Genomic DNA, 15,218 nt, shown 5'->3' with positions numbered 1-15,218 from the left:
CAGGTCACATGAGTCATGCAATGCGGCTCAGCTGCTGGAAGGAGTTGTAAAGTTGTATTAAAACTATGTTTATCACTACAGGCAGATTTGTGGAGTCACTGATTTCATATTACCTTGGTTACTGCCTTGACTTTTCAAATAGCTGATAATTTTCTCTTGCCTTGGTCACTACTTTCTGAATAAGCTGTGGAAATTCAATGAAGTTGTAGTAGTCATACCAGTTAAAGATGCCTTCTTCCATTTGCTCTTATAGTTCCTGAAGTACGTGTGATTCATATTCCACTGGGATTGCTCTTTCATCTTAGTAGTTGAAAACGTCCATATTTTTAATTCCAGTTTGCCCAAAGCAGAGCTGCAAGCTAATGTGTGCTGCAAAAATATGTTTCAAAACAAGTAGATTGTAACCATTCATTTGAATAACTTTGATTTGTTTCAGCTACAGTTCTGACATCCTTAATTGCATTTTCTATTAATGCTTATAGGAGCTTGTTTGCAAAGAAGTATGCTGGTATTGCAAACTGTCTTGTAAAATCTGATTTTTTTTGCATATTCTTACCCCCCCAAAAAAACAAACTTACATGTTTTGAAGCAATAGCTATGGGACAGATGCAGTAGTATGTTAAATCACACAGCAAAAATAATAAATTGTCATGGTGAACAGTCCCACACAAACACAGCCTGAAATAAAGTTGCTCTGAAAATCCTCTCCATCAGAAAATGAACAAATCCATGAAAATATAGTGTGCAATCCGTTAAAGGTGAAGAGTTATATCTTTAAAAGACTCATTTGCTGTAATACAGAGGCAGCTGCAGTAGAGACACTTAATGGAGTAGAGCTCTGTTAAAATACCTTGTCTCCAAGTGGTTATAGAGCACCACACAGTACCAAGAACAAAAATAGCCTGAGTGGAGGAATGGAGAACTTGAAATCTCTGCCTAGCCAAGACTCTATGGAAATGTGGAAGACATCAGGAGGAATTTCAGCAGGCACTTTGCTCTGTGTTTGTAAGCAAGCAATGCCAATCAAAAGTCAGACCTTCAGAAGGTAGCCTTATTTTTGATAATGGCTTGTTACAAAAAGCTTGTTGCAGTTAATAGCTTTTTGTTAGGCAGGATGGAGGCTGACTGTGAAGTGGTGGTACAGAAATGTGAAGAACCCTTAATTCCATGTAAAAATGAAGCATATGTGTGAGATTGGCTCAGAGTGAGCAGAGTCTTGCAATTTCAAGGGACTGGGTTCTAATGGGAGCTGTGAGGAAAATTCAGAGGAACTACTGGAAAACCCAGAATGACACTGAACAAAGCTGCTGGAAGCTGCTGGTTATGAATGTTAGTGCAGAAGAAAGTCACTCAGGACATCCTACAGAGTGGAATCTACAGGTTTTTTTTTGTGGCAGCAGGGTTCTTTTAGTACACAAAAATATTACAAACAAAATCCATCAGCACCTGTACAGAAGGATGAAAAGCTTATGCTTGGAACAAACCAAGAACAACACTGCAACCTACATACTTTGGACAACCACCACTTAAAAGTTTGGTAGCCAGAAAAAGAAATACAGATCTCAAAAGGCAGTGAGTTGCACCATTTTCTAATTGATTGCAGAAGTCCCCATAATGTAACCGGTTCAGGCAAAGATGACAATTCTGCCTTTAGCCCAGATGAACTCCACATAGCAGCAACAAATACTCTGCCAAAATATGAAGACTGCTGACCTGGGAGTAAATATGATAGCTATTATTGCAAAGTTGCACATTGATACATAAACCACTGTTCACAGAAATTCTATTAAAAGATCTTAGGATAAGCCACAAAAACAGAATATAAACAGATAAAGAGCATTATCTAGACATCAGGTAAAGAAACTCCAGTACAGTACTAGTACTAGTACTAGTACTCCAGTACAGAGCTGAATGACACACACACATTAAGAGTCAGCCCCAACATGGAAAACAGTAAGTTCCTGCCTACAGCATGCTCGTAAGGTATATGAAGGGAAAGTCTAAAATACCAACATTCTGGGGGGAAATAAGTGGTTTATTCTGTACTTTGTGGAGATACTTTCCATCCATTCAATTTCATATCCTGAAACCTGAAAGCAGGCAGATTGTACTCAAGAGCTGAAGGGAAGCTCTTGTGTTTATGTGAAGATTACAGATAGTATAAGATCAGAGACAGCATCTCTTCATGTGTAATTGCCCTATAGTCCAGGATTGACGCAGATCAGCAAAAGAGCCATCTGCAAGCAGGCATGCATTGCTTCCCCAAGAAAGTGCTCAAACCACCAGTGAGTATGGTAGGCCACGCATGAATGTTTTGATGGAGTCAAAGGGAATGCCCTACTGCCATCTCAGTACCTGAAGCTGGATACTACTGCACTCCTCCCCTCCTTCTTCAATTTAATGAATCTTAAGATACTCAATACTGAGCAGACTGGCTTTGTAAGAGTGCAGCGTCCCACCAAAATGAGCTTCCCTAAGATTAATTGTGGTGCTTTTGCAAGGAGACGGTGTTGGGGCTCTAGCTTTTTCAGACCATGGAGGGAGGATACATCCATAGCACCTTCTGTGAACTCTCTAGACATCAATGGTCAGTGTGTCAGAGAAAGACAGAAAAGCCATGCAATTTTGACTGTTTTGGCGGTAGGTCCACCATGGATGCTCTTTTCCACCATAGAAAATTTGTCAGATGACATGGAGGCAGAAAGGTTTAAGTGTGAGTCTCTGCATGGGCTTGAACCAAAGGAACTGTGGCAACAGTAGCATGCTCAAAGAGGATGCTTGAGTAACCTTTGAGCACATTTAAACCAGAAACCTAGGTTAGGGATTCACAGCATTAGATAGCAGCTGAGTAAGGGTGTTCAGGACCCTGATTTTCAATTGCTGTTGGAATATACCCATGTCCCTTCCTTATTTCAGATCTTAATCTTGATTACTCAGTTTTGCCATCTGTTGGAGTGGAATAATAATCCTTTTATATATAGGCTTTATATGAAGAGATTTATGGAAGTTAATTTGTAATCTTTGCGCTTCCTTTAATTGTTCAGAAGGAATTATATATGCGCAGTATATGTTATTTCACATGTAAAATTAACAGTAGATGTTTCATTATAAACAAAGTAGTTACAAATATGTTATCCTTCTTTTTATCAGCCAACATTTCCATTAATGTTTTTTCTGATTCTTCTTTTTTTTTCTTTTCTTTTCTTTATCAATAATTACTTGATTTTCAAAAACAAGAGGTCTGATATTTTTTCTCCAGCAGGTTCCATTGGACACATGCAGACACACTTCCACCAGAATATATAGACAGAAGTAAGGCTAAGACTAGAGAGCACAATGAAGAATAAAGGAAAATACTATAAATAACCTAACTAAAAAAAACACCAAAAAAAAAATCCACCTTGTGCTTTTGAGTACATAAAATTCTGGATTCATATAATATCTCCAGTGTTTATGGTTGAATAGCTTTTTCTTTTCTGATTTTAAGATTTTTAACTAAAATAATGTGGACTGTTTCTACAGAAATTTATATATAAGAATAATTTTATGCGCAGGTAATCTTCTTGAGCTGAAACAGAACTAGTGTATTCATAATGGTTCCCTAGTGCATATTCAGGAGGAGTATGTTTTCAGTTGTATATGGAACATTTATTGTCCTTTGATAAGAGAGAAAACAAGTGTACATAAACATTTATGAAAACAAAGATAAGAAAAGGAAAAATATGCAAGCTGAAAAATCCCTGTTTGCCCTTCAGTTTACTAATATAATAATGTTTATTTAATACATACTAAATGAAAAAAAAAACAAACATATTGCTTTACAGTTGGCTATTTTCCTAGCGAGCCTCACTTTGTCCAGCTCTGCTTTTACTTGTTTGACAATCTGAAATAGTTATCTTCAGAATTAGAATATGTAATTTCTGTGAGATAAATATTTTCTTTGTGTATTAAAGGAAAAATGTGCCTCTGATACAGAAGGTGTGATAAAAAGGACTGCTGGTAATTCTTTTCCTGGCTGCAGTCCCACTAAATGAGTCACATTTAGTCAAGATTTTGCCCTTTTATATACCTGGGGTCAGTATCCTGGAGATTCAGTGGTTACTAATGGTTACTCAGTCAGGGAAATGAAGAAGTAAGGCAGAAAAAAGTATACATTTAAGATGTTTCTTTCTGAGTCCTTCTGTTAGAGTGAGAGCTGAAGACACTCCCTTCTCCTCTCCCCCAAACATGCACTTTGGTGGGCTGAAAAATGGACTCCTGTTATGATCTCAAAAAGGAAAGTGATAACTTTTGAGTAACCTCAAAGTCTTTTAAAAAACCTATAGCAACAACAACAACAAAAATCTTGGTTAGATCAGCTTCTGTGAAATAATGGGCTGGGGAGAATTTACTGTAGGTTCTCCACACCTCAGTCCCTCAAAAATAGATGTACAACCTGGGCTGAAAAAGAAGGCATTAGAGAATGTAGCTAATATAAAGATATGATGGCTGCTCTGAAACTAATGTATCCTATTCTATTATGTTGGTCCATGAGGGTGGATAGTGATAGGACAAGGGGGAATGGTCTTAAACTGAGACAGGGGAGGTTTAGGTTAGATATTAGGAGGAAGATTTTCACACAGAGGGTGGTGATGCACTGGAACAGGTTGCCCAAGGAGGTTGTGGATGTCCCATCCTTGGATGCATTCAAGACCAGGCTGGATATGGCTCTGGGCAGCCTGATCTGGTGGTTGATAACCCTGGACATAGCAGGGGGGTTGAAACTAAGTGGTCATTGTGGTCCTTTTCAACCCAGACCATTCTATGATTCTATGCTTCTGTGATGTCAGAGGCACATGTTGGCAGTACGAGAGTGGAGATTGAACCTTCCTACCAATATTCCATTACATTTTGTTGCCACGATGGAGCAGAGAGGTATTTTAACAATACGGCATCTGACATGAAAGCATGTATGAAGCAAAGAGTTTTCACTGAATTCTTCTATGTTGAAGAAAAGGCACCAATTGCTGAATGTTTATGGAAACCAAACAGTGGATTTGAGCCCAGTGAGACAGTAGGCAGTGCATTTCAGCAGTGGTGATAGCAACTATGGGTTGCCTCCTCTATTACAGATGATTATAAGCGCAGCTTTCAGGCTCTTCTTCATGACTGGTAAAAATGCATAGTTCGTGGTGTGACTATGCTGAAGAACAGTGCTTTGTAGCTGAGAATGTAATCTATTGAATAATGTTATCATGCTCTTTTATGTGTTCTAGTTTCCATAGAAATAAGTGAGGCATTACTTTTGGAACAATCTTTGTAGATTTTAGATCTAGCTATATTCAATTAGCCTAATCATATAAGATTAATTTTTTTTGTCATTCATGTAATTGTCTCTTTTCCAAAAGTCTGCTCGTGCATCTGTCTGGAATTGTTATCATATTGTCATTTTGTCTCAATCTCGTTTGATCTAATATCTGTAAGTTTTATTCACAGTTAAAGGCGTAAGTGAAATAGCCACTTAACCAAATGCCTACATTTCAGTAGCGTCACCAAATGATTACTCTGACAGACTGACTCTGATAAGAATTAGAGTTAGCACAACTCCCTTATTAATCACTACTTGTTGGCTTTTAACAACAGCAGTATTTGAATAAAGTTCAGGTGTGCAGGGGATTTGCGTGTCATGGGAGCTCAGAATGAAGTGGAAAGAAAGGAGGGAGAAGTGGAGAAGGTTATTCTTTGTTTTAGGAACATTTTCTCCTTTCAAGTCAATCACATATACCGTCATGCCAAAGGTATATGAAACACATCACTGAGTCTTTAAGGATGGTGTGCAACTAAATGCTGGGTCTTGCTATAAAAAGGATATGAATTTCCTCGACAAGGGCACTGAAATGAGTAATTTCTGTTACTGAAAGAAAGTTGTGTGGGTGTAAAGTAGTCCTTGGGTCTGCGATTCAGTTGCCAGCTTAGCACTCTTCTGCACAGTCCTGTGGCTAATCAGGGCACACACACACACACAAAAGGGATTCCAGCTGCTCCATGCTTTCCCGAGGGAGAGATTTTATTGGCTGCTTTTGTGTGTATGTGCAGCAGCACCTCTTTCAAGCCATGTATGCAGCAGCTAGGGAGGTTACTTGTGGGTCTGGTTTGTTGGTGGGTTTTTGTTTGGTTTGAGGTTTTTGTTTGTGTATTTGTTTTTTCCTTTGTATCCCAGAGGAAACAGCTGGGGAAAAGGTTTTGGAATAGGTCTGCAGGCCTCTTACTAGTTTATTTGAGCTGTTTGTTATGTTTAATTTAATTTGTCCCGTGTTTAAAAAATATGAACTGCTAAGGAATGTAGATGTGCATGAGAAACATCCGAAATAAATAAATATTCCAGTAATACCACCCAAATTGTCCTAATGTTATAGCATAAAATAAATCAGTGTGGGTATTTTCAGTGTGATGAACTAACAGTTGAGAACGTATTCCTAAAAGGAACTAATTCAGCATTGCTTGTGACCAACTTTGTAACTTGAGTACATTTGTTAGTAAGAGTTACTCATACAATATGGTCTTCAGCACTGGAAGTTGAATCCACAGCACGGACAAAAGCTCCGCTCTGGTTGTGCTTAAGGTTGTATTTGCTGGGGGAAATATGGAAATTTATTTATGTCTAACGTTAACCAAATGGCACACTTTCTTGGTGGTTTTTGTTGTTGGTGGTGTTGTTTTTGTTTTCTTTTTAAATAAGGAAAAGACCTTTAAAACAATTGTGTAAAATGTTTATTTTTAATATGGTTTTCATTTGTTAAATAGCTTCTTTCCCCATTGCAGTGTTGGAATTTGAGGTTTCAAAAATGTGCAAGAAGCACTTATTTTTCACACGATTAACAGACAAAAGCAGAAGACAGGCGAACTGACATCTTCTGTTCCTTTAGTATTCTTTAGATAATTACTCCATTTAATGTTAATATAAAATAGATTTCCTCAATTGTTTTATAGGAACATGATATATTTATGAAAGAAACCCAAACCTAAATATAGCTTTTCAAAAAAAAGTAAAATAAAATTAAAAAAAATCGTATCACTTTATTGCTTGTTGTAGCTCATTAAAGCATTTCTTTACTCAATACCAATGAACTATCATCAAGAATTGTCACCTTTTTATTCTGAAAGTTATATTTCTCCATATTAATCCTTTGTTTCTCATCAATAACAGGGCTGTATTCTCAACTTACATGAGATCATCGTGAGCAAAATTGTCTTTAAGTAGAGTGCTGAAAATCCAGATCCTGCATTTTCAAGGCCTTCTAATTGAGGTATTTTAAGATACAAAGATAATTCACAGATTGTGCTTCAATTTTATTGTTAATTCTGCCATTGTAACTGTTGCTATCTTAATTACTCCCCCATATATACCGATTTTTTAAATTTCTGTTTTAATTTTTTTTTTTTTTCCCTTCACTTGATCTCACTTCTTCATTGTATGCCAAAGCTTGGCTTTAGGAGATTATCATGGACAAACTTCAAAACAGGTTTTTCAAATAGTTCTTGTACATCTTGTGACCAAAAGACTGTATTTTTGCATTTCTTAGCAGGAGAAACTTTGCTTTCTCTGTGCAAAGAGTGGATCCTTTATAAACATCAGGTGCCATTTATCTGAAGGCATTCCTAATAGACAGAAGCTGAGCTTTCATTAAGTTTTTGTCATGGTTTCACTTACAGGTGGGACTAAGATTCATTCACCTCAAATTCACTGTGCCTGCAAAACCACCGCATACTTTGCATGCATTGCGTCTGTGTATGTGTTTATATTAAGCCTAACTTCAGTGTTGATATAAGATATAGCGTTTGGTCTGTAGAAGAGACTGGGAAACCAAGAAAGGAACCCAGAACAAAAGTCATTGCATGCTGTCAAGAGAGAATGTGCTCCTGGGTGAAGTGTGAGATGTAGGTATGCAAGAGGACATGCTTCTCACCAAATGGCTTAGGTAAACTTCTGTAGCTTGTCAACTGGATAAAGAAGAGTAGAGAGCAATCTTTTAACTTTATCCTTTGTGTAAATCCAACTTCCTTTAATTTTTGTTCTCTGCTTGTTTTTAATCTGTACCATTGTATTTTGGTATTCTTTTCTGAATTTTGTAAGAGTAAGTAATCTGCTTTCAACTTTAACCCAACTTCACTGAAGCATTATTTCCCGGTCATTAGGTAGCACCAAAATGCACTGTGCTGTGGCTGTCTTAGCCACCCCTACATGTGCAGTATTGTACTTTTCTCCCTAACACTAAAAGGTGAGATGCTTTGGTTGAGAGTTAATAACAGAGTGATTTAATGAGAAAGAAAGTAAGTGTTTCTGTCTCCCCAAAAATGCTAGCATATGACAATGGAGAGCATGGCTGTACCTGTAGGATCCCAGAATGGCTGGTAGCCACATTCAGCATACATCAATAATACATCAATATTTTACATAGATCAGCAGCTTAAGAAGGCAAGCCTGTATACCTGTTATTATCAGATCAGGCTGGAAATAAGTAAATGTGGAGAATCAGTAGAGTACTTTTACTTATCATGGTTGCATTGCATAAATATGATAAGCCTTAGAAACAAAACCAGACTACAAAATCTTATGCTGTTGTTTTTTTCCCATTTCCCTTTCAATCCAGTCAGTCTTTTTTTCCAGCAGATGAGCACTTCAAAATGATCCTCCCACGTAAGAAACTATGGGAGCTATGAAATATTACTGCAGTCCAGTTATCTCTGAAATGCTGACCTGCCTGGCTAACATGGAGACAAAATGCAGTTATTCCCTTTGACATGAAGTCACTTGTGAATTTACCAGGTGAACTTCCCTGACAAATGGCTACCACCCACTCAATCCATCACTTCAGGGAGGCTGGGCTGCCTCATAGCTTTTCTTTACTGCGCTTCTAACTTTTGTTCTGCTTCTCAAAAAGATCAAGGGGTAAAACTCAATCCAATATTTAAAAGTATGTGATTTAGAGCACCAAGTAACAAAGAGGTCTTTTAAAATTGCATATTATACAGCAATCATGTACTTAAAAATGCCTCCTTTTTAATATAGAAAATCAACTAGAATTCTTCATTAATATTTTAATTGGTGCAACTGTTGGGTTCCCAACTATTCACACAGTAATTTACACTTATACCGTAGCTGGTGGGAGTTGGTTTATTTTCCTTTGTGCTAATCCAAGGATCTCACTTCTTGTGACAGGAAAGCTGCAGATGACAGTTGTACTGTATGGATAAAAGTAAAAAAAGGAAAGGTAAAATATGTATGAGAGGATTTTTCTAAAACCTAGAAGAAAAAAAAGTTAGCAAATTCACACAGTCGAAAAACTCTACCATAGCAAGTAGACTAAGGTAGGAAATAACTTTTTTATGGATACACAACTCTTAGTCTTGTTTTGTCTAGGCAGCACATGATCTTCTCTGGAGAAATTCAAGACCCTCCAGGATACTTTCCTGCTCAACTTAAGGTAGGAAATATGCTTTAGTGTGACAGCCATCATCCCCATGTCTTCTCCTGCTCGGCACTGACACAGCACAGAGTTGTGGATGAAGTGGGGGAGGAAAGAGGCTGCTGAGGGGAAATCTGGTCTAGCAGAAGTCTTTTCTTTATGGACTTTGGTGCGAGGGAAAACATGAGTGTTTCCCCTTGCACTGATATACTGATAGACAGTCAGCTGAATATGAGCCAGCAGTGTGCCCAGGTGACCAAGAAGTCTGATGGCATCCCGGCTCTCCACATCAGGAATGATGTGGTGAGCAAGACTAGGGAAGTACTCCTACCCCTGTACTCAGCACTGGTGAGGTCCCACCTCAAGTACTGTGTTCAGCTTTGGGCACCTTAATACAGAAAGGACATTGAGGTGCTGGAGCAGGTTTAAAGAAGGGCAACAAGGCTTTGAGGGGCTTGGAGAACATGCCCTGTGAGGAGAAATTGAAGGAACTGGGGCTGTTTAGTCTGGGGAAAAGGAGGCTGAGGGGAGACCTTATTGCTCTCTTCAAATACCTGAAAGGTGCTTGCAGTGAGAGTGGGGTCGGTCTCTTCTCACTGGTGACAGGTGACAGGATGAGGGGAAATGGCCTTAAGTTGTGCCAAGGTGGGGGGGGGGGGGGGTTAGGTTGGATATCAGGAAAAAGTTCTTTAGAGAAAGGGTTATTAAGCACTGGAATAGGCTCCCCAGGGAGGTGGTTGAGTCACCATCCCTGGATGTATTTAAAAACCTTTTGGATGTGGTGCTCGGGGACGTGATTTAATGGAGTGCTGTTAGAGTTAGGGTAGTATGATTAGGTTGTGGTTGGACTTGATGAACTTTAAGGTCTTTTCTAATCCGAGCAATTCTATGATTCTATGATTCTGTGGGTGTCTTCAGTATTGCTCAGTGGATGTTGGTAGTCAGGGCTCAAAGACAAAGCTACATCTGATGCGAGCCTGGAGAGGAGCTGCCACAGGAGGGGTGGGCTGCAAAAGTCCTCCTTTTCTAAAGCACGATGCTGCCTGAAGCCAAGCCTGACCAATTGCATTGGGCTGCTGTCACAGTTCCCCCTCCCCTGCCCTTCCTGGACACCCTTCAGCTGTGATAAAGGGGAGGGAGGAGGTACTGCCCTTCACGTGGCTTTCCCACTGTTTCCTCAAAGACTGTGGGGATTGCTTTAGAAAGTGTGCTATTTTTCTCACTGTGCTGTTTTGCTGATTTTGTCATTGCTGTTGTGTTCGTTTCTTAAGGGAATGAAACTAGTAGGAGCATAGGATTTGACTGGATGTCTGTCTCTGTGTCTGTTACTAAGTTTTAAGCCCAGTGGCTGGTTTCAGACAAATGTGACAGAGGGCTAAAGCTCCCTCAGATAATTAAGTAACAAACATCATGAAAAGAGACAAATGGGTAGAGGAGACAGATGCTGTAAATGCCCTTACTGTGGGAAAAACTGCAGAGTGGTATCTCACATCATCAGGCACTAGAACAGCCACATGGGAAAAAGATCCCTATAAATGCTCCAAACATGGAGCAAGCTTCAGCTGGGTTTGTGTTTCATGTATGCCAGATAGACCCAACCACTCATAAGAATACGCTCAATAGAAAGTGGGCTTAAATTTCTTCTTACTCAAATAGCTGGTTTTCTGATTGGCAGCCCCCCAGAATGTTCTTTTCATTCAACTATTTATATTTTTTGAAAGGTATTATCTGCCTGTAAGCAGGTAGATTGAGTTGCATATGATCTAAACAGAAAGCAATGCCAGCTCCCTTATTCTGCTCAGAACCACTTTACCCACAGTAAGTTCTGCACTTTGGCAACTTGAAAAAATGGTCACAGTGAAGAATACTTTGTGTTGTGCCAAGTAATCCATAGCTATCAGGAGAATTGAGTCAACAGTGTGGCCACGATTGCATATGTTGTTGTGAGCAGAATTCAGGAATAAAGAGCAAAGCCCAGCTGAGAGAAATTAGGAGCACTGGCTCATACCATGCTATTAGCAGTGTCTTAGACATAATGGAGAAGCAGCAGTTCCCACAGCCAAAATGGATGAAGCTAGCAAGGTCAAGAGCTCCACACACTGCTAGTTAACCATGTTGCTAAATATTTGGCTGTTGTGGCATCCTGGAATAACACTGGCAGAGATATACACAGGGACAAATGAGACAGGCAAGTCCTGCCATGGCTGCACATTCCAACTGAGTGTGGCTGCATCTGGGACACAGCTGGATACCAGAGACAGTCAGTCCTGGTCAGTTTCAGGAATACAGTAAATTCTGGTTTGGGAAAAATTAGCTGAAAATTTAGAAAATGCCAGGAAGATCATTTGCAAATCATTTCTGGGTGTCCAAATCTAATCACCTACGTTTCTGCTACACTAAAAACTCTTCCTGGAGGGTATTAAAACACCTTGTGCACTGTCAAGAAAAAGAAGATTAGAAAATAGACACCTCTTGGCTTTGTAACCTATAATTTGGAGGGTGATTTATATCTGTGGCTTAGCTCAAAGTTTAAGGGAGGGAGTACAGTCAAACTTCCTTCTGTAGCCCATCCCTATTTAAAGATTCTTTTTAAAACAAAAGCCTTTTCTGGATAGCCTCTGCAGAATTTGTTACTAAACAGATGCTCAGATATCTTTATAGTATCGACTACATCTTTAATATTCTGTGCTATTTCTGATCATTCTGCCACCATCAAATGAGACAGAAAAAGAAGAATCTTTCCTTTTAAGTCTCTGTCTTAGTGCAGCACTGGTTTTTCCTCCACTGAGTGATTTCAGGTTACCTGCCATCTGTGGCATGACATGGAGACTGACTATGGGTAAAGCACCATAGTATTTTAGCACATGTTCAGTAGCAACAAGCCAGCAGAAGTGAGTGAAGAAAACAGAAGTCTAATCATTACTCCGTGTTCCTAGTGCATGAAGAGAGATACTGTCCACCCACACAGTCTGATCGATGCCAACTTTTTAGCAAACTTAGGGCTTTAGTTCAGCTTCCCTGATTTGCGCTCGTACAATCTCTCAGCTCCCACCTCAGTAGTGAGCTGACTGGAAGTGACTCTGCCATGATGTACAAGAAGGGTCTGCTAGGAATGTATGCTGCTGAGGAAGGAGAGGTTAAGAACAAAGCCTCTTAGTACCTTTGAGGGCTTCATGAGATAACACATTGGCTTAGGCTTGACAGGATTTCACCAGACTCATTCACACAGAGCTGCCCACATAGCTCCTTTTTGCCTCTGTTCCCCTGATTTGCCCACAGCTGTCTTCTCTACATGGGTGCTCTGTAATCTCCTGAGCAGGGAATGGTGTATTTGGAACAAGCTCTGAAATACAACAATGGTGATGTCATTTCATTAAAAAGGTGCCAATATGGAATGCTCAGGAAATTTGAGATCATTTTTCTACTGTCCTTGTTAAAAATAGATGGCTCACAATATTATATTGAGTTGTAATCAGGAGTGGACATTGCTCAGCTATGAGCAGAGGGTGGAGAAGTTTCTGTGAAAGATAATTCACCCACAGTAGACATATTGATTACGGAAATGCCTTTCAGTTTACAAAAAGAGAAGAAATACAAAACACTGTCGGGTGGAGGAAATATTAACAGGACAATTTTGAATCATAACACACATAAATTTTTCCTTTCAGAGAACAAAACCTATAGTAATATGAACAGAGGAATACTGCAGAGAAAGTCTGTGTAGATCAGTGTGTGTGAACTGATACATCTAACATTTCTGGATTCTACCACTGCCCTCTCTCACAATTCTTACAGTTCTGGTTAAATTATAAACTATAGGATGGTACACTCCCTCAAAAACTCAAAATGAGTTGAGAACTCATGTTTCAGTGAGAACTAGCTATGAGAGACAGAGATTCTATGTCAGACTCATGTTTTGGTACAACAGCTATTGATTTTGCAGCGCTCAAACTAGAAAGTAGAAAGTTTGTAAAGAAACAGTTATTAGTAAGACATTTTCCCACTTGCTCATTTTTTTTCTGTTAAAAAAAGAAAAAAAGAAAAAAAGATGAGCTTTTTGCACTGAACATTGTGATCAAGAAAGAAAATGATAATTTAGAACAGCCTCACTGAAGGTTAACCTCTGGTGTGTTAGAGGACTAAAGAAGCCAGTCTGCTTGCTTATGAATATACACCAGCAATCAAGATCATCAACAAGAGCAAAAGGGATTCTTGGGTCAATAACCATTACTCACAGTTCAACTACTTCCACAGTGTTTTGAGTGTGTACATACAGGTATGCATTTGATAAAACCTCAGTGCAATTTTGAAGTTTAATACATGACACAATATAGTTTCTTAGAAAATGAACTGTACCAGCCATGCAGAATTTTTATTTGATTTTTTTCTCCTTTCTCCCTCTTAAGTTTCCTTCAAGGAAGAATATTTTCATTTTTCGACTAGACAGAGTCATATTTCTGTCTACACACTGTGGGCCTTTATCGGTGCCAGTTTTGCCACTGATCTCACTGAAGACGAATAAGCTGAGAGAAAGGAAAAGGAAAGAGGGAGAGGGATACAAGATAGTTATCTAAAAATATTTAAAAAAAAGCTTGCTGAAAGACTATTTAAGTAATATGCATTGTTATTTTGTACACACTAAAAGAGACTATGAGGTCATGTTACAAATTGGAAAGGTCTGAGGTGACAAGTTTGGGCTGATGATAAAGCAACAATCCATTATATTATTAATCAGGTTTAATGAGTATTCTGAAAACCTGCTCTACTGCAGGGCTTGATCATGCTATGCACTGCAAAATACGGAATCTTTTGTATGCAAATGAAGTAGGTGTAAGGAAAGTTATAAATCTGCTTATTGCTTAGCATCTTGGTAAAGAAGAAACTTAGGACTGTGCCTTTCACAAGACTGTAAGAATTGTTTTGATGAACTAAATATAAAAATTTAATTTTCTCATTAATATTGTAGAAAGCATCCTTATAAAATTGTCTGCATTGTTACAATAAATTAACTTCATTTTATAAGATTCTTAACACAGATTTTCTAAAAAATATATTAATATATGTATTTTAGCTTTTCAAATCTATCCTGTACAGATTGCTTTTGACTACTATAAATTCTTTAACATGATGTAATTTGTATTTAAGGTGTACAAATTATCTCTAGGCTCAGCACAGCTAAATGGAAACAGCATGATGTAGCTCTCAAGGCTATGCTGGATAGCAATACTTTTCTGTAACTAAAATTCAAATTGGAGCAGGAGCCAGAGCTCCTCTCCTCAAGAATGTATAAACGAACAAGAGTAATAGTCTAGTGATATTTCGTCACTCATTTCTTATCATTAGAGGTTAAACTCAAGCCTAACATGGGGTCTGATCTGCAGACGCTCACTGCAGCAGGGCCACCTTCAGGAGTGGAGAAAATGTTCTGTAGTAGGTGTTAGGGAGAGATGCTGAGTTTAAAATGAGTAGCGAATATCAAAGTGCAAATTTACAAATAATTGCTTTCTCTAATTAGTCCTATCTGCAGACTCATTATACTCCAAACAGGAAGGGTGCCACCTGGGAGATTCTTACACTTTACTTTGGGACCTCTCTGCACCATGGCAACATTGCAAGAATGAGTGTCTCCACACTCACGAGTGTCTCTTCAGCATGAGGAAGTGCCACCAGAGGGTGGTATGAAGCCAAGCGAGCTCACCCTGAGCTCTCTGTTCCTGTCTTGGGAGGCATCTGGAGGGACCCCAAGTGCACTAAGGTCAGCTCCTGGTGTGC

General features: G+C 38.9%; 1 protein-coding gene across 1 annotated transcript in view; it reads left to right on the top strand.

Moving 5' to 3' along the window:
* IQCM (IQ motif containing M) overlaps positions 1 to 15,218 on the top strand; it is a 274,157-nt gene that overhangs the window by 161,447 nt on the left and 97,492 nt on the right. The window contains exons 23-25 of the mRNA XM_085222190.1: positions 7,187 to 7,286; positions 8,651 to 8,806; positions 9,401 to 9,464. The gene's annotated coding sequence lies outside the window, so the exon portion shown is untranslated. The remainder of the gene's footprint in view (positions 1 to 7,186; positions 7,287 to 8,650; positions 8,807 to 9,400; positions 9,465 to 15,218) is intronic.

This window comes from Meleagris gallopavo, chromosome 4 (assembly GCF_905368555.1).
Source record: "Meleagris gallopavo chromosome 4, MGAL_WU_HG_1.1, whole genome shotgun sequence".
Classification (NCBI taxonomy): Eukaryota; Metazoa; Chordata; class Aves; order Galliformes; family Phasianidae; genus Meleagris; species Meleagris gallopavo.
This window is presented reverse-complemented; position numbering and strand designations above follow the sequence as displayed.